Source organism: Prinia subflava, chromosome 8 (assembly GCF_021018805.1).
Source record: "Prinia subflava isolate CZ2003 ecotype Zambia chromosome 8, Cam_Psub_1.2, whole genome shotgun sequence".
In the NCBI taxonomy this organism is placed as follows: Eukaryota; Metazoa; Chordata; class Aves; order Passeriformes; family Cisticolidae; genus Prinia; species Prinia subflava.
This window is the reverse complement of record NC_086254.1, coordinates 32,177,389-32,200,494: the sequence shown is the minus strand read 5'-3', so window position 1 is coordinate 32,200,494 and position 23,106 is coordinate 32,177,389. Positions and strand designations below refer to the sequence as shown.

At 43.7% G+C, this 23,106-nt stretch overlaps 1 long non-coding RNA gene across 1 annotated transcript in view; it reads left to right on the top strand.

Moving 5' to 3' along the window:
- LOC134554192 (uncharacterized) overlaps positions 1 to 23,106 on the top strand; it is a 256,600-nt gene that overhangs the window by 166,077 nt on the left and 67,417 nt on the right. Inside the window, exons 4-5 of the long non-coding RNA XR_010081204.1 lie at positions 9,946 to 10,044; positions 13,996 to 14,125. This is a non-coding gene — a long non-coding RNA (uncharacterized LOC134554192). The remainder of the gene's footprint in view (positions 1 to 9,945; positions 10,045 to 13,995; positions 14,126 to 23,106) is intronic.

Genomic DNA, 23,106 nt, shown 5'->3' with positions numbered 1-23,106 from the left:
CCTTCAGCCTGTTTCTCCCTCTTCAGCCTTGGACAAGAAATTTCAGTGTTTGCTCTGCTTTCAGCAGTTGTCTGTCTGTTCTGCACCTCTAATCTGTGCCCAAATCGAGCTTCAGTAGGAGTAAGAAGCGTAACAATAACTCTCCTTGTGTAATGGCAGCCACTGCATTTGGAGTGCTTCAGCTTCCCAAGGGTGATGTTATCAGGAGAAGGCACTGCACTTTTGTAAAAAGGCATGATTATGCAGTAAAAGAGCTAATGATGGAAATGAAGGGATGAAGACCACGTGGAGGTGAGCTATGGCAGCAGAGCAGGCCTGTACTATTTGCCAGCTCTTTATTCAGGTGTAATTTGCTGTTTGGAAATGTATTTTGAGGTTTCTAAGCAGAGACTGGCCACTGTTTTTCCTACTCAGTGACCTAAATGTTTGTGTCTAAGAGAAGACAAAAAGGCCCTTAGCTTTATCTGCCTTCATGACTTCTGGCTTGCTCAAAAAGGAGTTGTGGTTTTATTCCTGCTTACCTGGAGATATTTTTGAGTAATAATTTCTGATGTAAGACCAGAAGAGATAACAAATTTGGGGGCTGGAAAAACATGTGCATACAGGCAGGTTTTCTCCTTTATGCTACAAGGAAATAAGGCTGCAGCTCTATAAATCTGGGGTTTCCTGGCTCTGTGTAGTTTCTTTTTAAATCACTGCCAGGGTGATCAGTTTAAACACCCACATCATTTGCGTTTTCCATAGTCAAACACAGGAATTTTTGGAGCGTTGTCTAAAGGAAAAAAATATAACATGTTCCTCCTTTCTCGCTCCTTAGCTGTGATCAGATGTGAATCTGAGAGCAAGGAGAGGTCCTTGGGAGAGGATCAAGAAATGCTTTTTGCTCTGGATACACACTACAGCCCAAAGCTGTCTCTGGGCTTGGCTCAGGTTTTGCAGTTGATACATAAAGGAGCCTGAAATGTCCTCGGTGATCTGGAGCTTGGTGTTTGCCTTTCTGCTGTGCAGTGAAAGAGGTGGGATTGAATTGAGGGGGAGGTGGGAGGCGAAGGGGCTGCTTCCCCAGGAGCAGAGCCTGGATGGAAATGATGCTGCACCTGCACTTCCTGGGGCTGGGGGGTTTCCCCTCTTCCCAGTGAGGCTGTGGCCCTGCATGCTGTAGTTCCTACATCCATGTGCTGTGTCCATGTGACTGAAAATAGAGGAGCAAGCACGATCCCAAACAAGCTGGCTTCCCTCCTGCACAGGCTGCAGTGAGCAGCAGCCTCAAACCTGGACTAATAATTGTCACCCTGCTTTAGGGCTTGTGTTGGGGATGGACTGAGGCATCATCTGGCTGCTGCTCTGGGGCAGTTGCACAGCTGTGACCTGAAAGGACTTCCTAAGGTCTGGGAAGGAGAAGGCAGCTCCTCTGGATGAGTGCTATTGTGCACTTTGGTTGTGTGGGTACTCAGTACTCACAATTTAAAAGCAGCAGAGCTTTTGCCTCCCTCTCCTGTGCTGAATCAGCCTAGGGGTGCAGAGTCTGACTTCTCCATAATGTGGATCCCCCATAACCTTGGGCAAGTCATCTTCACTGCACAGCCCTCACCATTTGTGGCTGAGCTATCACTTTTCTCGAGATAAGCTGGAGTTGTGTGTGTTGTTGGATTACTTTTATCGTGCCATCACAGCCAGCATGCATTTTCAGTGTCAAAGGAACTGCTTTGCTTTATAACTTGCATGTGAGGAGGGATTATTTTGCAAGAGGTCACGGGAGAGTGAGAGAAGTTATGATCAAGTCGTGCCCTCTGGAATACGCTGCGGGGTGAAGATTTGGAGAGTGATATTTTCACTTTTCTTCCTTTCCCTTTTTTGATGTTGATTCAGAGCAGAAATGACCTTGGTCATTTTATGTCAGCAAAGATGCTGAGCAGATCTGAAACAAAAGGAGAAAAGCAAGTCAGTGTTTCAAGTGCACTTGTGATTCAGTTGAATGAAAGCCCAGTGTTGCCAACTCATGATTTGATCATTACTGCTGCAATGCACAGACTTTTCCTATAGCTCCAGGTCTTGAGTTACAGAAGGTCTTAAAATGCATTCTACTCACCACCACCCCTCCTCTCCCTGTAGGTTTCATGATTTCAAAGAAAATATAGGAAACATGACCTCAGTGCACCCCTAGACTGAGGTGGTGGAAGACAATGGATTTAAAACTGGCTCAGACAATGATGTGAAGAGATGGTGATATACAGTTCATATAAAAGGTTTAAAAAAAGAGAAAGTGATTTCACTATTGGTGGCTCAAACTTTGAGCAATACAAGAGAATTTCCTGGATTTGGGATCTGAAAAGGAGCTTCAGGTCACCCATTTGTGGCTGCAGGAATTGTGCTGAGTGGGTAGGAGTTGCATTTGCAGAAGTGTCATGGGATCTGCAAGGCAGATGTGAAGGCAGGAGAGCAGCCTTTGTAAATTTTTACCAGCACTGTGGTCTTGACCACATTTGTATAAATCCAGAGGAATACAGTTGTTTTGTGTAAATCAATGATTTCTTACTATTACCAAATCAAAAAATGTGAAAAGAGATCTTGTGTCTAACTTAAAGTGACAATAAGATTTTTGGGTTTTCTCTACTTTTTTCTTAATTTCTTTTTGATTAATTTGGGGGAAACCCTTAAATCTCTGTGTATAGTGGGACACTGAATTGTCCTTGCTGGCAACAAATTTGGTCTATGCATGGATGTAGGGAATACTTTGCTTGATACTCTCAATGCTGTTGGATATTTGTGAGCAGGATGAACATCCCCACACATAGAAAATGTGTTAATTGGTACATCAGTTACTGCTTTAGGAGATTTAAAAGCTGCACGTGGATTTGGAGCTACAGTAAATGCTGTAGTCAGTCCTACAAAGGCAGTGAACAAACCAATACTCCAGCAGGAATAAAAAATCTCCTACTCTCATACCTGACCTTGAGAACAGGCTTGGGAGCAGGAAAGGTGTTTTGTCTCTTCCTTCCATGTCAGTTGGTCCAGTAAAGAGATTTCCTTGGGCAGGAAAAAGACAAATTCTGTAGTCAGTAAGTTATGGGCTGGCTTCTGGAGGGCAGTGAAGGGCAAGGTTGGGTTAGACTCTGTCAGGGATCCTTGCCAGGGTACATTTGCTGACAGTGATTGGAGCTGTCAATGAGAATGACACTGGGGAGCACCCACTGGTATGTTTAAAACATGCTCTGTGAATTCAGATGTGAAGGAGGCCAGAGAAGATATAAAAGACGTGGAAGGGACGTGGGAACTCCTCCCTAAGGTGAGATTTTTGGATGCAATGACCTGTTTCTGTCAGGTTGTGTTAAAGTAAATAGGTTAATAACTGGTTTTGGGTTTTTTACCATTAATCCTGTCTTTGATTAGCACTTATGTTTACCATATAATTACCAAATGACTGGTCAGAGGTGAATTTAGCAAAGCAAAATAATCCTTCAGTGAATCCACCCTAATTTCAGTGTAACCTGACAGATTTTGCAGGAATGTTGTTGCCACTACAGAGCCAAGGTGGGGTTGATCCCTCCTGCCAGTGTGTGAGACAGAAATTTGGGGTATGGAACAAGCAGGTGTGGTGCTCCTGTGATGGGACTGGCTCCCAGTGCTGCTGAGTTCCTGGGAGCACTGCAGAGCACGTCCTGCTTCGTGGGTGCTAAATACCCTCTTCTGCTTTGGGGTGGGAGGGCAAAAAGGACAAAGAGCTCTACCCTGTGCTGGGCAGTTTGTTCCTGCTGCATTTGTAGTTTTAAATATAAATTTCTCTGTTTTAACAGAGAACAACTCTCTTTGTTTAGTTGGCCAGGTTCTCTTACACTGAGCCTAATTTACAAGATAAGGAATCCCTGAGCTATGCAGTTCTCTCCAGTTCAAACATAAGAGATAGAGCCAAAAGGCAAAGCTGAGCTTGGGGGAGAGAGAAAAGCAGTTTAAATGCCATCATATCACCTCCACAAACATTGCATTGCACAGTGCCAGTCAGAACCCACCTTCCTAAAGGGAGTGTGTCTGAGAGGCAGAGAGCTGCAAAGATGAGAGGGACACAAAATCCCCAAACAGGGCAAGAATTAATACTGGTTATTCAAAGCCTGAAGGGGATGGAGCATGTAATGGTTAGATTATCAAGCCTTGGATCTATAAATAAAGGTGCCATATTTATTCCCTTTGGGGCCCCATTGTCAAAGAGACCTTTTTTCCCTCCTTGTCAGCCAGAGGAGATAGACGTGGTTTGTCTGGGAACAAAGTATGTGCCCCTTTCCCAGGGCCTGACACAGCTGTGGGGATGTGGGTATGACAGGGAAAGGTGCACTTCAAATGGACCTTTTCAGGAGGTGAACTCATTGTCACTTCAAAGAATCAGATGATTTACTGTGTCTGTTTATGGGCAGAAAGTAACATCTTTATCTTTCTGTGGTGTGCTTAGGAGAGACATAACAGCCTGGTCATGTGCTGGAAAGAAATGACTCATTTCATATTGGGTCTAAGTGAATCTAATGTATTACTCATTTTTATGCAACTCTAGTAAATTGTACTTATTAAAAAGGAGGGGGAGGGTGGAGGAGGGACTATTACCTAAAGTCTAACCAAGATGTACTAGAAAATTATTTTAGAAATATGGTTGACCTCAGCTTCCTCATAATGAAAATCTGCTGACAAATCTTGTGATTTTGTTACTCTTTTTAAAGCAGCCCTTGGGATTGCTGGTAGTTCAGGTGTCAGGACCAGTTACTCATTCAGAGCCCGGCTGGATGATTTTTCCATTGTTCTTCCAAAGAAAGACTTCATATTCAGTCATCCTTTGGGCTTTCTGCACTGCCTGTTGCTAAAGCATCTGAGTTCAGCCCCAGTGCTGAGGTCTGCTGGTGGGGTGTGAAAGATCTCTGCAGGCTGCTGAGCTGTGGGCTCAGCTTCAGAGCTCTGAACCTGGTGCTGGCTGCCCTGATGATGCTGAGATCCTGTGATGTGTCTGTGTGCCAGGTTAGGCTGATCCCTGCCTCACTGCCCCTCATGGATTTTTTGCTGACTGTCCTCTGCTTAGAGCAAATAAACCCCATTCTCCTTCCCAGCACTATTTATCAATGAATTCTGATTAACTGCAGTGCCATATCCAGAGGAGGCAAGAAAATGGCAGCACTTTTCAATTAGAGTATCCAGAACAACCTTGTCACCTCTTTCACAATCACTGCTTTTATTTGCAAAGGTTAAGATCATTTTTAGCAGCACTGAGGGCTCTTTTCCTTAATTTCATATGCACAGAAGCCCCTCACACTGCTAAGCTGACACTCAGATCACCAGGAGTGATCTCTGGTGTCCTGTTTTTCCCTCAGTGATTTCCATCTGTATCTGCTGAGTTCTCAGAATGGCACGTCTGTGCTACCTGGGATGAGCACACTGCTGGGCATTTTAACCTCCTCCTCCTCCCTGTCTCTCCATGGAGTTTATGGAGTTGGGATGGAGCTGGTGGCGTGGTCACAGGGGTGTGGAGTAGGCTGGCATCTGTTCTGCTCTCCCAGGTCGCTGTTCTGGGAGCAACCAAACCTTATCTGATGTGGGTTTTGGTGAGAATTGAACTTGTGAATTGACTAAGAAGAGCGGATATGATATTTCATATTAGGGAATTGGTTTTCTCTGTACTTTTTTTTTTTTTAATGAGGTTTGTGTGTTTATATTCTAAATCATTCTTTTCACAATTGAAAAGTGAGCCTGGGGGCCAGCAGAGCTACTAAAGAATTGGAGTGATTCTGGCTGGTTAAGGAGTGGGCAGACACTTTTCTGAAACTGAAGAGATCCAATCCTTGCCCTTCAGTCAGGTGGGCTGTAAAAAACACATGAACTTCTGGAAACAAGGACTGAAAGCAAATCTAGGCAGAGCCTACAGAGCCCTCCAGCTCAAGGGGTTTCAATAGATTGGTCTTAGTGGCTGTGTAAGAGAGACTGCTTAGGAAGCACCTGGAAACTTATCTAATTTTCTCAGCTATTCCGGTTCATCTAATGAAAGATCTTATTTCTGCCTACACACACTGTTGTGCCTCAGTCCTTAGACCCTTGGTGTTGAAGCAAAGCACTGCAAGAAAAATATTTACAAGACAAAATGGAAACGTGGTTTCCTCCTCTTGTCAGTCCCAACTTTACCCCAGTTCTCAGAGGACTATGAAATGTTGTGCTTTATTAATGCCTAAGTAATGATGGAAAAACCTGTTATTTTCATTTTTCAGGATTTTGTATCCACTTTACACTTTGTCAGTTAAAAAAAAATGGCTGAGGTTTGCTGGCAGAGAAAATCTAGTGTGTTTTCGAAGGCCTTGGTGTGTAGCATAGTGCTTCTGGTATATATTTTAAAAAATGTCAAATTTTCATTGTTGCTTTTCTAATTACAAGCTCAGTGAAATGTAGGAGGCTTTAGAGGAGAAAATAGAAGAAAAGGATTATAGCCATGTGTCACCATGAGATTCTCCTAGTTTTCTGAGTGTTCATATTAAAGTAGAAGTTTAAACCTTCTCATGCTCTGTCAAGCAAACAGGAGATTGTGAATTGTAAATATTACCATTGTTTTCACATTCTTCTCCAAGGAGAGGTTGTGTGACAGTCCCTTTGATCAATGTGGTTGAGAGGTGGGAATACCACCCTCCAATCCATGGTCACCTTTCAAAAAGTATTTAATAAGAAGTAATAAACAAAGGGTGGAGATTTTTCTCTGCTGCTGCTGCTCTCCCAAATTCTGACTCTGTGTCATTTGACCGTGGAGAACAGCGACAGCCATGGAAAGAAGCTGTGGAGACCTAAGCAAAGTGAAACCAGAGTTCAACGCATTCCCTGCATCTTCATGAAAATCACATCTGTGAGTCAGCAAAACGAGCTCCTGTCTCATCTGAAAAGGCTCATCCTGGCCACGCTCACGGCTGTGGTGCCTGCAGGGCTGAGCCAGGCGGGGCTGAGGCTCCTCCCGTGCGCGGGGCTGGGTGAGCACACGGCCGCTCTCGACGCCCGCGCGGGGCCGTGTGCTCGTGGTGCTCTGCCCAAGCTCTCTGCCTGGCTGATTCATCAGGGGCTGCTCTGCAGCTCATCCAAACCCCTGGCACAGGGCGTGCTCACCCCCTGGCTCACCCCCTGGCTCACCCCCTTGCTCGCACACACCAACAGGGGCACCTCTGGCAGTCGTAGCTGTGGGTGGCTGGCACTCGCATCAGTGGGTCTTTGCATTCTGGTTGTGGCTAGAGTTACACCAGCTCTTTGTAAATTTATTTATTTTTATTTTTTTTATAACTTCATGGAATTACTCCAGGCATCTGACTTCTGTCAGGCTTTCCTTGGCAATGCAGCCTCACCTCCCCAGCAGCGTGACTCAGGATGCTTGTCTTGCTGGCTAAGGCTTTCTCTCCCTCACTCCATGTCACCATACACCCTTTCCCTCCCTCCCAGCTCCTGGTCTCTGGCATGTTTAGCACCAGAGCTCGTTGAAAAACACAACCATCTCCTTTGGTGTTGATCTGCCTTTGACATTCCCTGGCCCTTTCCTCCGAGCCACCCTTCCCTGAGCAGAATCCCAAACAAGCTCCTTCGCCTGCTAATGCAGCGTTAAGACCATGAGCACTCAAATCCCTGAGATCTCTCCTTCCTCACAGAGGTTAAAGAGAATCGTTTTTGAAAGCTTGAGCTTTCCTCCGAGTGGGAAGGGAGGAGATCAATGGGATCAGTGCAGCCCTGACACAGTGCCCCGGAGGTCACGAGCCCTTCCAGCACTGTCTGAATCACAGAACTGGTTAGGTTGGAAAAGAACTCTAAAATCAGAGAGCCCAACTGTTAATCTAGCTCTGCCAATTACACCATTAAACCATGTCCCTAAGTGCCACATGTCCCATCTGGAAAGATTCAGGGAAAACCATGTGGGTGGGAAATGCAGGACTGCCTCAGGTAGGAGGATATGCAGGGAAATTTTCTTGCAAGGAAGCTGCCCACCCAGGATGGCTGTCTGGCTGCATTCCAGGGTGATGCCATCTGAAGATAACCAGGCAGGAATTTCTTATCCTTTTCCATCCTTATTAGCAGCCTAGAAGTGGGCATGGAGGAGAGCACTAGGGTCCTGCTGGTGGGGGCTGTGAGCTGTGAGCAGGGTACTCGGTGTGAGCTTGGCCAAGGGCTCCTCCAGCAGCTCAGCTGGAGGCAGGGGCTGGCCAGGGTCTCACTCAGCCTGGCTGGTGCTTCCCAGAGCTCCCAGGCTCTCTGCTACCTCCATGCAGGTCCTGTCCCCTCTCCTGACCTGCCCTCAGTGAAACCTCCAGCCCATTTCCTCCCCAGGACAGCACCTGGGTGACATCCCAGAAGATCAGCAGTGACCTTCATTGGGGAAACCCTTGGGAATGGGGCCATGGAGTGTGAGGGGGCAGCCTGGGAGACCATGAGCTCATGTGCTTCTTTTTGGTTTTGTTAAAGGCAGTCTCTGCTAACTACAAATAGGTTGTGCAAAAAGAAGACAAGTAGTAGACATTAAGTGTAGTTTAAGCAAGCCAATGGTAACAAAAATAGGGGGATTCATTGAAACAGGACTTAATTTGAAGGTCTATTTTAATCTGGTCCCTGTGGTCCATTCATCATGTGGCTCTTTGGTCATCATTTTTGAGGCTGCTGACCCCTGAGACAGAGCTGGAGATGTATTTCCACCATGTCTGTGCAGACATTCCTGTTAAACCAGGGGTGAACTTGTTAGGAAAAAGGAGTGAAAAGGGACTAAGGAGCCCCACCAGCTCTGTTTGGAGTAATTCATGTGCTCTCTGAGAGTACAGTGGGGTTGTGCACATTTTTCCAGTCCTGTCCAGTTTTCCTCTCAGATTAAGGCCAGGCCTTAGCAGTAGAGGCTTAGGCAGGGGTCTCGAAAGGCAAAAATCTGGTTTCTATTTCAGGCAGTGCCACTGCAACATGCTTTTTAAGAGGGCTGGTGGAATATGCTTTTCCCACAACCAAAGGGAAATGCACTCAGAAGGGAGTGTTAAGAGGCAGCCAAGGGGAAGAGGAAAGGGGTGATGTGATCTGATACCCGCTGACCTCTCTTGTATAGGCATATCTGCCCTTCTCCTGGGTACCCTGAGAAACACACAGCCCTCCCCAGAACGGATGTTCTCTGACTATTCTCCCCCACACCCTTTTTTCCCCTTCCTTTAGCCCTTGATCTGTTTAGAAATTCCCACTTGTTTGCCTCTCTGGTTTCCATAACCTCACTGACACTGAGGCTCTGAGGAGAACCCAGTGTTAGTGGCTTAGCCATGGAAGTTCAGCTCAGTCCAGCTGTGGGCAGTTCAGTGTTTGCCCTCCCTTTGTTTTTTGGTTTGGGGTTTTTTTTTTTCCACTACCATGTCCATTTCTGCAGAAGCAGCTGACACTTGAGTCACAAGGCCAGAGTCACAGATCTACCAAAGCTCTTAATACCCAGTTGTATGTTTGTGTGTGCATTTTCTTGTTCAGGGTAAGTACATCTTTTAGGGATGGAATAACAGTTTGTCCAAGAATCAACAGTCTTCAGGGAGCCAAATAGTCTTGCAGCCAAGGTTTGTGCTCTTTCCTTGAGGTTTTGGGGATGAGTTGCTTGCCTGTCCTCTTACATAAAAGAGGACCAAATTGTCAGAATAAACACATTTTTAAATATACAAAGCCATCAGTCAGAGCCTAAGAGGAGCTCATTGGCTGGAAAAGAGATCAAGGCAACCGGGAATTTGGATGGCCTGACTGAGGAGTTTGGACTAAAAGGTTCTTTTTCATTCACTGGAGCTAGTATTTTTTTTTCTCTCTATTTTTTTTTCTTTAAGTAATCAGCCAGGACAGGAAAAAAAAAAAATCCTTCTCCTTCCTGCAGGCAGTGAGTCTGGACTCAGAATCCTATTTTGCTGGTTTATAATTTTTTTTCTTTTTTTTTTTTTTTTTTTTTCACAAGAACAGATTGCTACTGGATATGAGTCCTTGCCTTGGAGCACACAGGAGAAGCAACCAGCATGCAGCTCTGCTGTCTGGAGCGCTTCTTTGCTCTCTGATTCACAAGTGAGTGACTAATTCAGTTTAACTATGGTCATCTGAAGATCAGACCCTCAGTTTTACAGTCAGGGTTAGGTCAGCTTCGATCAGCCCTGCCCAGGGAGGGAGCTCTGGTAGGAGTTGGACTGCACAGAAAACCCTGGTGCACTAGGAAGACAAGTAAGACATTAATAAATGTTACATAAATGCAAGACATTTCTGTACAATTGGTTGCCCATGTAAGAAGGAGAGGTCTTTGCAGCTGCTCTTTTTCAAGGTGCCATCAGGACTCTTCCAGGACAAATTCCTGCTTCCTGGGCATAGCTAGGTTTGCAGGTTTCCCTGTGATTACACCAGGACAGGGGGAGAGGCAAGGTGGGACAGCTTTCCTGTGTATGCTCAGAGCAGCAGGGCACTGTCTGTGACATCAACACAAAGCAGTTGTCTGTGAAATTTCATTAAATTTACAGGCAGCAATTGTTATTCCAGAGCAAGAAGAGGAGGTGGAAAGGGGCTGAGGTCCAGCTAAGAGTTGGCTAGCCTAGTTTTTGGATTGTTTTCCACACTGTGGTTATCCTTATCTGCATCTGGAAACTGGAGTGTGTTGTATGTGTTTGTAAGAGCAAGCGGATGTGTGAAGTGTTCTGGCAAAGTCAGAGACCTCATTTTCCCCTCAGTATAATGCAGCCTGATTAGATTGTTATTGACATGCTGAGAACCTGCTAGGGTTGTTACATCTCTGTGGAAAGGCATCTGTCTGTTCCTTTTCTCCCTTCTGCCTGGAAGAGCTGGAAACGGGGAGGACCTTTCAGATGGCAAATCCAGCTGTGAAAGAAATCTGCTGGGAAAGCACGGGGTGCCCGCCAGCTGACCAGCAGTTCCACAGTGTGTGTGGAGCTGCCAGCCAATTAATACCAGTTTGGAACCATTAGTAATTCCCTAATGGGCAAAAAAAAAAAAAAAAAAAAAAAAAAAAGAAAAAGGGAAAAGGAATAACCCACAATAAACCCCTCCAAACTGCTGTATTTTGCTGAATGTTTTTCGTCCTGTAGATCATTGCTGACCAGAGTTACTGGCAGAGTTAGGGTGATGGGATTTGTCTGACTATTGCACCATGTCAGAAATGTGTAGGGCTCCAGGGGCTGCTGCAGCTTTGCCTGTTCAGGCTACAGCAGGGAGGTGTGTGCAGAGTCCAGAGGAGGCTGTGCAGTGCTGGACCTGCCCCAGCTGCTCCCATGGCAGTGTTGGTGCTGGGGATCTCCACCCGACAGCTCCGGGCAGCAGCGTGGCTGTGCTGCTCTCTCTGCTCCAGCTGCTTCCTGCTGGATCAGCTCAGGTGTTTCTGCCTAGTGCTGCACGGTGACTTCTAAATAAGAGCAAAAGAACATGTGGACTAACTGGCTTTAAAAGCATTCTCCTTCCCAAAAATGGCCCTTTGCACTGTGAGATGGTCAGATAATGGCAATTCTCACGTTTACTTTGCCATTGCAGGATGAGGACTCAGCCTAAATATCTGGGATGTTGCTCCCTTTGATCACAGCTGACGCAACCTCAAAAATCCTCATCCTGAAAGCTCTCTGAAGACAGATTTGTCTCCAAGAATGATTTTGGGTTCAGCAAAATTGCATGTTTCAGTGAAATGATATTTCTTTTCGCCAGCTTATTTATATTCATCATAATTGTCTCACTGTGATGCCTCCTATTCATTTGCTGGATCCACTTGTCTTGCATCTTGTTCTGACTCTGAGTGCTTTTTAGGGTAAGCCTGCCTTTTGAGAATGTGCATGATTGGTACCATTGGAATAGTTTTTATGTGCTTGCAAGAAGTGCATTGCTAAGCAAAGCAAGCAGAGGAGCTGGGAGAGATGAGTGGGAAATGACTACATGAAGAAGAGGGAAGAATAAAAATAGATGGCAAAGAGTTAATCAAATAAACAAAGGTTCATTTTTTAAAAAAAGCCTCTTGCTCTTTTTTTTTTCTTTCTTTGAATAATCTCAATCTGATCATGATTGCACTGGCCAGCCCTTGGTACCTTTCTGTCTGATTACAGCTGGGTTGTAGTGGTAGTGATGAGTTACCACAGCAGTCTATTATTGGCACTGTTAACTAATGCCTCTCATTAAATTAAAAAGGGCAGGAATGGGAATATTTTCATTCTGTTCCTCTCTTAAAATTATTTATTTTAAATTTTTTTTAATTTGTTTACCAGAATGTCATTGTCCTGAGGAGGAAAGCTCTAAAGCTCTTTAGTCTTGATTTTTTTGGGTTTTTTTTTTCCCTTCTATAAATTCATGTTTTGAGGAGAGTTAATTTACCATGCAAACAATCTTTGAAGATCATGCTCAGTGCTATTAGCATTGTACAGAGGATCTTTGAGAACAGCTGTTTGTCTGTGCAGGTATTTCTGTTGTTCTGTGTTGCTCTGTGAACCAGATGCCATTTACCTACCAAAGGAGTGGGCACCTTTCTGGCCACTCTGTGCAGACACCAGAGCTGAAGTTATCAAAACTTGAAGTATCTTGAAGTATCAAAACACAAAGAGCAGAAAGGACCTGTCAGTTTGCCCAGTCCTGGCTTGCAGAGCTCTAAAAGAGGCCATTTAGATGTGAGTCGGGAGGGATCCTCCAGAAAGGATTGATCTGTGAAGGGGTTATTGCTTGTGTGAGTTTAGCAGAAATATACTCTGCTGTACTGGCTTTGTCTGTCATTCTGCCCGGGTTTAGGGGGAATTCAGTGGTTTTATTTCAGTGCATTTACTGTAGAGGATGACTTTTCTCAAGGACACAGACCCACAAGTTGGCAGAGCTATCCAATAATGGGGAAAAACAGTGTGCTTACACCTAACACAGGAGTAGAAACAATGCAAAAAAAACCCCTTTAGGGACTCTGAAAGGTTTTTCACAGGATAAGAGCTCTTGTCCTGGGGTTGCTTGAGGCCTTTTAGTACTGTGGAACTTCGTCTATGTGACCACAGATCCTGTAAATTGCACAGGGGAACAGCCTAAAAATCTGGTGTTCTTCACAGGAGAAAAGCTGTGGGGGTGTACACTAGGACAGCTCCAGTCCCCTACATTTTTTACTATTATATGTAATGTGGTTAAAACACAAAATTTCCAGATTATCTATAAGCATGGGATGCAGACAACAGAAGGTGCCAAATACTTCCCCACACCCTTGAAAGAAAGGTGATGCAAAGAAGAAAAAAGCAGGCTAGCGTTACTTCGGGCACTGTATAAGTAACACAGTGGGATATAAGAACATCAAGTTTCTCATTAAGATCTTCTCTGGATGCACTTTGTGTTGAGTGCAGGTTTTCCTCTCCCATCAGACAACCTGCCACATGTGCTCCACACTGATGAATACCAGCTCTGCCACATGTTTCCTGGAAAAGAGCACATTATGTTACTCCTCACTGCAACTTCCCTTAAAGTCAAGTACAAACTATGTGCCAGTCATCATAAATAAACAGAAAAAGCTCTGAGACTGGAATCATCTGTGTGCTGTAGAGGGGAAGGATATTCTTCCAGTGTATCCTACAGTTGCCCTTGCTCCTTTACTTTCACAACCTGTATTTATTTATGAGCATGGCTGCCCAGAGGAATAGTCTGGTGACATGTTTTCCTTTAATCAGCCTTTTGACTGGGATAGGTGTGTTTTAAAACTTCCTTGCAGCACTTGACTGACTTCCACCATATTAATCTGTGGTTACATTAGATGGTCAAAGTCCCAGCACAGGCAGGGGGAGGCTGAGGGAAGGACCAGGGGCAGTGTGCACCTTATTTATCCGTACACAGTGAGATACTGGCAATATTTTTGCATCAGATCCCAAGCCCTGGAACTCACAGATCTCACAGAATTTCAAAGCTGTTTCTTTCACGAGGTCTCCTTGTGTGGCACTCATGTGATCCCCATTTCAGGTTCCTGTACCTGCTCACAGTCCATCTGCTCCACTCCTGCAGCCTGTTCTTGCTCCTCAGGTCTGGAGCTGTCTTCACCTGGCCCAAAGTGTGAGTGAGAAGTGCCTGCCCCGATGTGAGACCACAGCTCTGACCATCACCTGGCAATCTGCTATGCTGGAACTTACAAAATGTACCTGTGGGAAGAAAGGTAGGTATAGAAATTGCTCCTCAATAGTAAACATTGCTGTGGGACCTTACAGAGCTGTTTTTCAGTCTGTGACTTGTGTGAGGGAGCACAAAGTCTGTCATTCAGTGGAGCTGGGTGGTGGTTTGGTACTGATCACCAGCCACTGGGCCATTTCAAATGTGAAATGCTGCAACTGCTCCATCTGCAGAAGCCATAAAGAGGTTGTTGGGCTTCAGTGCTCTGAAGACTTTGAGTGGAGCCAGATGAGAGTAATCTGAGATCCTCACTGTGAGCCCTTGAATTCAGAACCACATTTGATCCAAGTTCACACTTGAACTGTAGTGGAAATAGGTTTGAAGGGAATGCCACGACTCCGTTCAGACTGTGCTGGTCAGCTGTTGGCATCAGGATGTGTGGTTGAGTCTTACAGTGTTCTTGCATCAGCTCTGCTGCCTTTAAATGAGCTGAAGGAGCAGTCCACAGAGAGCCTCTCTGACTTTGTTCTGTTTTAAAGAAGACACTCAGAATTACAAACATTCTTGACTCTTCCTGGTGTTTCACATCAAAATGTCACAAGGTGCAAATATGACACCTTGCTGCCTGCTGGTGGGGGGAGAAGAATCCCACTTCTATTTGGCCTTTTGTTGGAGCAGCTGTGTCCTTGTACTCTCAGTAGCTTTACTATTCATTTTAGCAACAAAAATAAAACATTTACAAGAACACACAAGAATAGAGCAACTCAGAAGCTGAAACAACAGTTTTGTTTCTTAGTAGTGGTAGATGGTTGGGCAATACCTGGAAAAGAAGTCATTAGAGCTTCTTTCCTTTGGGAAATACATTCTTCTGCCTCAGAAATGTCTGTATTCCCAACTGCTTTTCTGTCAGTTAAATCATGTGGATGTATGATTTGAGTCCTGAGACATAAAGGATGTAAGCATGTACCTGAAATTAGGCATGTGTGTGCTTTCTGCTGAGTAAGTGTGTCCTAGTCAGGTATTTAAATTTTAAATGCACTGGGGCCCTCACTCATAAAGTAAGCAAATTTCAGCCTAGACAGCAGTGGGAGGAATAAACATTAAGCTCAAAACAAACTGTTATCAAAGCAGCTCTTCAGACTTTGTAGAATTACACTTTAAGATGGGCAGAGCATCTTTAAAACCCTTTTGCAGTAGCTAAAAGCTTAGACATTAGCTTTCATGAGAGGCATTACAGATGTCTGTGAATATTATATAAACACAAGCCTGTTTGCAACAGTTTATAAACTTAAATATTTTATAAGAAAATACTGAACATTTAACTCGCCTTGTATTTTTTATACAGCAATAAAAACACCATTTTTATCAAAAGTTGCTGGGAAGCCTGACTAATAATGTAACACTTTGTTATAAACTAGGAGGAAAGTTCACTGGTCTAGAATTAATAAGGTGTATAATCTGTACAGGAATTTTTACACTCCAGGGGGAAGCAGCTAACTTTGGCTTTGCTTCTGCATAAAGATGCATGTAATTTATGAGAATGTTCTCTGATGCATCTTTATGTCTCTGTGGCTAAAGAGGCTTCTGTGGTTTGCAACTGGACATTGCTTGGAAAGGGAAAATATCATGTCCTCACATGAGATAGGTGCATGGATCAGGATATCTTCCTGCAGGAGGCAGGAAATGGGAAGTTTTAGACTTGAGCATTCTCTCCCAATTATATGTATCAATGGGAGCTGCATTCCCAAAATGGAAAAGTGTAAAGCAAGGAGTGAGCAAGGTTTGGGACATAACCTTTGTGTTCCACGATTTGCCCGAACATTTCCAGCAGGAAGGCAGCAGCTTTGTCCCCTCCCAGCAGAGCAGTTGTGAACTGGAAGTGAAGCACCATGCAGGCTTCTGGGAACTCTTAACACAGGTGTACAGGCAGCCATGAGCTTCAGAGCTACAGGCTTAAGCAGCAGCTGAATGGAAGTTTGAAAATCACAGCTTGAAGGAATACGTAAGAGGAGGAACTTTCAACTTCTGATTCTTTCAAATTCATATTTTGTTGTAAGCTCACTTTTAATTTTTTAATGTCTCTGCTGCTGATGATTGTCATTGTTCTGATTTTACTGATTGATTTGATTATTTTCATTGTTTTTATTGCCCATATACCTTTATCGAGATTGACCTTTAATGCAAACATTCACTTGGCTTTCAGTAGAAATTCAGCTCATAATTTTGTATGTATTTCTTTCTATACTAACAGTTGCCCAAGGGTGTTTTTCCATTAAAGACATCTATTCCTCATGAAAAATCCTTCAGCAAGTGCTATAGGCCAAGCTGGGATGACACAGTAGTAGAAACCCTTGGCCCTCTCTAATTGTCACTATTGATGAAGTGAATGTGTGTAACAGCAAGAGAAAACCCTCCCTGATTAGAAAATTCTTACCCTTTGTTTTCTCCAGATCACAGCAACCCATCTAGAATGTGATTCCATTTGCAAGCCTGAATGCATATTTTTTACTCTAAAATTTGCATAGCACTTGGTCAGTTAGAGCAGAAGAATAAACAGCATCTGAGATTTTGAATTATTTAGGAATGTACCTTTACTCACGGTGTGATAAGACTGTCCCTGAATGACCCACCAGCACTAGGTGTGAAAGAATTAACTTCTTGTCCCCTAGAAGAAGACCAAAGCATTAACTGCATGGATCCAGAGTTACAGGGTATTTGTACCTCCTAATTCTTCCAGGAATCATGGAACTGGCTTTGCTTAATGGAAGATCATGTGTGTTGAAAGGGAAATTCCTTTCAGATCTACACAGACATCAGGTCAAAAATTTGTACTGGCCAGAAATGTTATTGCAGTTGACTAAGGTAGGCTGAAAAATGGTGGCCAGGAAAATGCATGCTCTGGAATAAATGATAGTATTGATGTGGCCAGATGTCACACATATGTATGTCAGGATTAATTCCTACAGTTATTTCCACTTTACATTGGCATAAACATCGTAGAAAATGAGGATAGCACTTGTGCCATCTACAGAGCAAATGCCAGTGCCAGCCAGAGTTGTGCAATGTTTTGTGTGTTTTTCCTATAGCTTGAACAGCAGTGTGGCTTCCTCAGAGCATGGAAATGTTGGAAGATCTATAACCAGGCTTGTCCCTACAGCTTGAAGTGTTCTGCAGGCGTTTATTTTCTATAATTTTATATCTGTATTTTTATTTGGAATAATTCAAGAAGCCACCCAATCACCTTTGTTTAATGATTATATCAAGGCACCTCTAAACTGTGAGGACGCAGTGGGTGAGAGATGGTCCTTCATCCCTACAAGTTTTCTTATTTTTTAACAAGGCTTATGAGCTCCATTTGAGTTGCTGGAAGCTGAGGCACTAGATGACTTGGCCAAGGTCATACAGGAAATTTGGGATGGAGAACCAAACGTATGATTGCTGCCGGTTTCCAAGCCAGCACTCAAACCGCTGGGCATCCTTCTTAATTTCCAGTCTTTTCTGGCATTGTTACCAACTTTCTGGTCCAGCTCCTCAACCACGTTGTGCCTCTCCTTCACTCCTGCTGCACATAAATCCAACCTCACAAGGTAACATATCAAAGCAATCAATAGGTACGTAGCAATTTCCTCAGCCAGTTTCACTTCTTCACTTCATGACTTGCCCACCAACAAATTTATTTCTTGCTTGGAGCATTTCACTGAACTATTTCTATTCAAAAGTATCTGTTAGCACTTTGCTAAGCCTCAGACTGAACATCTTTGATCCACCCATTTCAAGATTAGATGGATGACAGAACCCAAACTCTAGCTCCAAAAACATCCATGTTTTGGAGGTATATTCAAAGCCCAAGCTTGGATTTGGCTCTCAGTGTGGTTATTTTGATCTGTCTTCAAATCTGAATGCCGTGTCCTGTGACATCCCTGTTTCTAGCACAGAATCTCGTGTTCCTATCTGTGTGAGAGCTCTGGGACATGATGGGTGTCTCCGTGCACCTCGTGTGGGAAACAGCACCGACGGATCCTCTCAAATTCCAGCCAGGTTGTGTTCATGTGTAGTGGGGATTTTTCACAGCTGTTGGTTTGTTACTCACCTGGAGGCACAGGGAATTTGGCCCTTTGACAGAAGCAGAAGTGCAAGGAATCCCACTGTTGTGTGGAGTTCCTACTGCACTCTCCCTCTTGCCTGTTTTCCATGCAGCTGCTTCCCACTTCCTAGAAATCACATCACACTGCTCCTCCCCCTTTATCTCCTGGCCCCACAGATGAGAACATGGTCTGGTTTTCTTTCCCCATGGATGGGAAAGCCAGGGCAAGCTTGGTACTGTGGTCTTTTGCACTAACAGAATTTCAGTGCAATTCACTCTTTCCAGGGAATTATTCTAGATTTATTCACCACAAAGCATCCAACCATAACAACTCAGTAATTTTAAGGCCTAAGGAAAAAATGTAACAAGATGTTCAAAAATTTTGGTTTGGGATAATTGGGAGTTGTTTATATCCTTGTGCTGCTGATTATGTTGTCATATACCACCATTACTGGTGTCGTCAGGAACAGGATTATCTTTGCTTGGAAACAAAACCTCTATTTTAACCACTTAAATGCTGGGTAATGCAGCTGACGGATGGGAAGAAAAATACTCCCCTGCTGTTACTGGATATATGAGACACTCAAAAATCATAATGATGAGGGTTGAATAAACAGATAGATGGACAAGTGAAACATAATCACTGTAATTTTCCTGATAAAATGATCAGGGCACCACAATTTTTCTTTAGAGTATTTAGGGCAGAGTCTCCCACTGCTCAGTAGAATCAGTTCTTGCTCTTCCTTGGCTTGAAAATAACTTTCTGTGCATTCAGATCATACCAAGCTTTCCAAGCTGTATCTTCCTGGGGTTTTGTACCCCCCAATTATTTCTGCATGCATCTGGAATTCACATCTCTGGGTCATGGTTATTCCCCTGGCTCACTGAAATGCCAGCCCTACCCATGAAGTGCAATGGATAATTCAAGTAATGGAAATGTGTTGTAGAAGGTAGGGGCCTTGTCAGTCCTGCTTCTCCTCAGCTTTCCTGGGACAGCTGGAACTGGTATTTCCTACTGTTCCACTGGAAAGAATTGTACTGAATGGACTGGGGATAAGTATTCTTTGCAGCGCTTTGAGAGTTAAAAAGAAATTTAAGTATAAATTACAGTTGCAGTCATGAGATGATTTTTTTTCCCCAGAGTGGCATATGTTAGCTTTCTTGTGATTTTTCAAAAAATTGTTATTTTTCTGTTGGATGTTTTCTGTTTGTTTGCTTTAAGGTGCTATCAATAATGTGTATAGTAAATTCTGAAGTTTTGTACCAATTTCCAGCAATTCTGAGGTTTGCAGCAGCCATTTTCCTCTGATTTCATGGTATCTGGGACCTGGAATGCAGCAACCTAGACGTACTTTGTCAAGAGAAAGCATTGTCTGCATCCAGAGTTTTCATAACATCTAATTTAAAATGCATCTTGGATTTTTTGAGGAAAAAAAGTCTCACAGACTGTAGAGAGGAAAATGAGCCATTTCCTTAGCTTGAACCTGCATGAATTAGTGGTGAAGTGTTGATCTCTAAACTTGCAGTTTCTGAACCATAAAATCTGTTTATTTCACCCTATAAAAGAACATTTTAACTTATATGGCTATTTAAGTTTAAAAGCTATTAGAGAAGTGGGTGGGGAGAGGCAAAGAAGCAGCTTGAATCAGTAATTCAAGCTTGCAATACAATCTTCATCTGCTGCATAGCTTGCATAGAAATCCCCTTCAATGTGGATTTTCTGTGCTTGTAGCAGTCCCACCATACAGGAAATATACAGTATATATTTCCAACATTATCCATAATTGTAGTAAAGCTTATAAAACAACCCATTCCTTGTGTGTTCCTGGTGATCTGCAATAACTAGATATTCTCAAGTATGCATTTAAAGGAGGGAAAAACATATCAGGAGCTGGCAGGAGTCATCTGCAGTGACTTTCCAAAGGGAGCTTGGGCAGGGTCTTTATTGACCTGCTCTTGCTGCAGGAACAGCAGAGGCTTTGATTGAATACCTCCATACCTGTGCTTTCTTTTGTATCTGAATTTCAGGGAGGTTGTGTTTCCCTAGAGATGAAAATGCTGGGGCTAAAACCGTGTCCATCCAGCACCTCCTTGGGTGGGCAGGACAAGGTCACAGCACCCCTGGGAGTGACAAGGAGGGGCTGCTCCTGCTGCAGGCAGGGATGGAGGGAGCCTGACTCCTGCACCCTCCTGCTGCCCTGTGCCTTGGAGAATCCTGGGGAGAGCAGCGAGGGTTGTGTGCTGATTCGAGTGCAAGGTGAGTGTTTGTCCTTTGTGCCAGGGTGGGACACAGGGAGGGACAGCTTTGCCCAGCCTCTGGTGCTCATTCACACACAAACAGGGCAGCCTTGCTACAGCAGCCACCTTCAGCAAAAGGGAAGAGAGGTTTTGATTCTCTCCCTGCAAATTTGGTACCAAATGTCAGTTTTGAGGGGCTTTGAGAGGCTGTGCTTTGTTTGAGCTGTGCAGGCCTTTTCCATCTAGCTACCCCTGAACTTGCAGTACCTTGCTAAAAATAGTTCAAAGTGTGACCGTGAGTTCCCTGAACTGTGATCCTACCAGTCCTGTGTTATTCGGTTCACCATTCCTTTGAAAGTATTCATCCTTCCCCTCATAAAACTTAAATCAGCTTGTTCTTTGGTCCAAGAGTTGACATCATTATGATGCTACATCCTATGTAATGGTGTGAGAGCTGGAAAAGCATTCACAGCAAAACCACGCGGTGAATTGAATTTGCAGTGCCTCAGCCCTTGCAGTCTGAGCTGCCTCCTGCCCTCCTCATTTACTTGTACTTTTAAAACCTCTGCAGGTCCTTGAAAATGCCCCACGAAAACAGCAGCACAGCCTTGAGTATTTGTCAAGGGTCTTTTTAATGTTCCCACTTCTCTTTCCATGACCCCACTTGTTTTACAATGTTTGGGAGAGCAGAAGTGATTGTTTTACCAAATTAAGCTGGATTTCTTGCCAGGAACAGTGGATAGAATATTGTTGACAGATTTGGAAAAGATTATTCTTTCAGTACCTTTTGAATTATTTTTTAAGTGTGTCTGCCATGAACTGTTTCCAAAATCAGCCCACATTTAACTGTTTAATATTATATGGCGACAGGGACAAATTAGCACCTTTCATTTTCCTATCAAAATTAACACATCCCAAAAAGACATTTCAAGAGTTACACATTCCTTATTTAGAAATAAATGTATGAATCTACTTAAATGTGTTCACCTCAAGATCTTGGCACAAATAAATTTTGAAGGATTTGTCATTGATTTCAAACACCTCAGAATTTTGCCTATTTTCATAGAATCACAGAAAAGCTTTGGTTGGAATGGACCTTAAAGTTCATCTAGTTCCAACCCTCCTGCCAGTTTGCTTACATGTGTTTGGAGTTACCTTTTCCTCTCTGGTGTTTTTCATATGACGATTTTTTCTTTTTGGTGGAAAGCTCTTTTTGGAGTCTGAAGCACATCTCATGCCTTTGCTCGAGGGCTTCCTCACAGGCATGAGATGGTGTTTTGTTTTGTTTTTTCCTCCCCCCTTTCATGCCTAACATGCCCTCTGGGTTTGTTTGTTCTTCCCTCTTCCTCTGGAGCATCTGGAATGGCAGAAACTGGGCTAATGGGCAGGGTGCAGAGATGCTTCTGGTGATAGAAGAAGCTCCTCCAGCTCCTGGCTGTGTGTATTGCCCCTGGTCACATTGGCAGGGATTGCTGCCCTTTGCTTTATTGCTGTGCCACTCTCCAGCAAAGGACACAACTTCCTCCCCAGGCACTGCTGCTATTCAAGGCTCTTTATCTTTTGTGTTAGAAGTCTGAAGTTTGTTATAAAGTGTTGGATCTTCCTGGGTGGCTGGTGTTTAGGTGGATGCTGGGCTTCTGACTGTAGCACCAAGAGTGCTGCCATGGCACGGGGAAAATGAAGTAGACAGTGTTTTGAATTGTGTGGTGTTGGGGAATGTAATGCTAAAAATAAAGGAAATACACAATATTAAAGTGCTTAAAAATGTTTAGATACATATTCCAGGACATTATTTAGTGGTGGACCTGACAGTTCTGGGTTAATGGTTGCACTCCATGATCTTGGAGGTCTTTTCCAACCTCTATGATTCTACAGGGCCGATTTTGCTGTCATAGGAAGTGACTCTCTAGATCATTTGTTCTCACTGAAGCTGCTGTGCACTGTAGGTACAGATTAATATTTTTTCTGCCAGTTTTAGTCCGTGCAGATACCTTGGGTTAACAGAACAGAGCACACGAATCCAAGTCAATATGTCTGTGTATTTCACTTTTCTGTTGGAGAATATTAAGGCCAGATTCTCATTTATACTAAGCCCACTAGCAATATTCTGGCAACAGAAAGATGCCTTAGCAGGAATGTAAATTAAAGCCTCTTTATACTTTTAATAGTGTTTGTAGTTTCACTTGGCTGCGGTACAGGAATGACACATGTCTATTCAAATGGCATTTGCCATCCTGTTGATGGTTGCTGATATTCTTTGTGCCTCTACCCCCTTGCTAACTAGACCATGAGTCTGCTGCAGTTGCAGCTTTCCAATTTCCTTAAAATGTGGTCTTTTTTTCTTGAAATATCTAAACCAGGATTTAAGATTAAGACAATTTTTTCTGTTCTTCCTTCACTATGTGATGACCCTGTTTGTGTCCTCATGAATCTCTACTAAATGTCCAATTCTGCAGTGCCCAGACAGATTATTTTTGCCATGTCTGTTGCTTAAACTGAGGAGAGGGTTCTTCATCTCACTATGCCTTGTACAAGGCAGAACACATTTTTATTTTTTGGATTAAGAAAAATAAAACCTATATTAGAAATAAAACCTATATTTTCAGCTGGTGGAGCAAAAACCTCAAGTATTTTACATTAAATCATCCCAGCTTATACATGCTCAGGTCCATTTTTATTTCTGTCTACATGTGCCTCAACTTTCA